Source organism: Eptesicus fuscus, chromosome 12 (assembly GCF_027574615.1).
Source record: "Eptesicus fuscus isolate TK198812 chromosome 12, DD_ASM_mEF_20220401, whole genome shotgun sequence".
Taxonomy (NCBI): domain Eukaryota; kingdom Metazoa; phylum Chordata; class Mammalia; order Chiroptera; family Vespertilionidae; genus Eptesicus; species Eptesicus fuscus.
The window spans coordinates 91990159-91991307 of record NC_072484.1 but is presented as its reverse complement, the minus strand read 5'-3'; the positions used below and the strand labels follow the sequence as shown (position 1 = coordinate 91991307).

The following is a 1149-nucleotide window of genomic DNA, read 5'->3' as shown; positions in this document are numbered from 1 at the left end:
CCCTCAAAGATGGTGGCGCCCACAGCCACAAGATGGCGGCGCCCAGTCCCCTCAGCCCCGCCGGGGCGGCAGGTGCATGGCTGCCTCCAGAGTCCCCCAGTCCCCTCAGCCCCCCAGCCACCCAAGGCCAGCCCGAGGTGCAGGCAAGCTTTGGATGGTGGCTGCCCAGCCACCCAGGGCCACCCGAGACTCAGGTAACCAGGGCCGGCCGAGGCTTGTGCTGCCGGCAGTGGCAGCAGCAGAGGTGTGATGGGGCGTCGCCTTCCCCTGATCTCTGGGTCACCTCCCGCCCCTGAAGGCTCCCAGACTGTGAGAGGGGGAAGGCCAAGCTGAGGGACCCCCCCTCCAGCGCATGAATTTTCATGCACCGGGCCTCTAGTTGAACGATAAGATGTGTCATTGCGATCCCTCTCTGGCGTCCAAGATGTCGAAGAGAGGACGTGGTGGGTCCTCTGGGTGAAATTCCGGATTTCCCTGGGTTTTCTGGTAGGAGCCGTGATCAACTGTACCGACAGCACAGGAGCCAAAACTCTGTACATTATCTCTGTGAAGGGCATCAAGGGACGACGGAACAGACTTCCCGCTGCCAGTGTGGTCGACATGGCCACAGTCAGAAACGGCAGACCAGAGCTCAGAGAGGAGGTACACCCAGCGGTGGTAACTCGACAGCGAAAGTCAGACCAGAGACAAGATGCCGTGTTTCTTTACTTTGAAGATAATGCGGGGGTCATAGTAAACAGTAAAGGGGAAGTGGAAGGTTCTGCCGTCACAGGACCAGGTGCAAAGGAGGGTGCGGATTTGTGGCCCAGGATGGCATCCCGTGCTGGAGCAGAGCAGGATTCTCCGGAATGTTTGTAAAGGAAAACCCATTAAAAATTGGTGACATGAAAAAAAAAAACCACAAAAGAAAAAGATGTGTCATCGCTTATTGAATCACTGCCCTGTTGACTTAAGGTTGCTTCTAACGTTTTCTGATCTCAAACAATAATAAACACCTTGAACCACCTCGTAAACATATGCAAGCACTCCTCTTGGAAGGTTTATAAACGTGAAACTCCTGGGCCCAAGGATGTGCTAACACTGAATATGGGAAGATAGTGCCCAATTCTGTCCAAAAGGCAGGAATACTTAAGAAGCTACCGGTCCTTC

At 54.7% G+C, this 1149-nt stretch overlaps 1 pseudogene; it reads left to right on the top strand.

Moving 5' to 3' along the window:
- Positions 1–424: 424 nt before the first annotated feature.
- On the top strand, positions 425–858 carry LOC103292192 (60S ribosomal protein L23-like; annotated as a pseudogene).
- The last annotated feature ends 291 nt before the right edge of the window (positions 859–1149 follow it).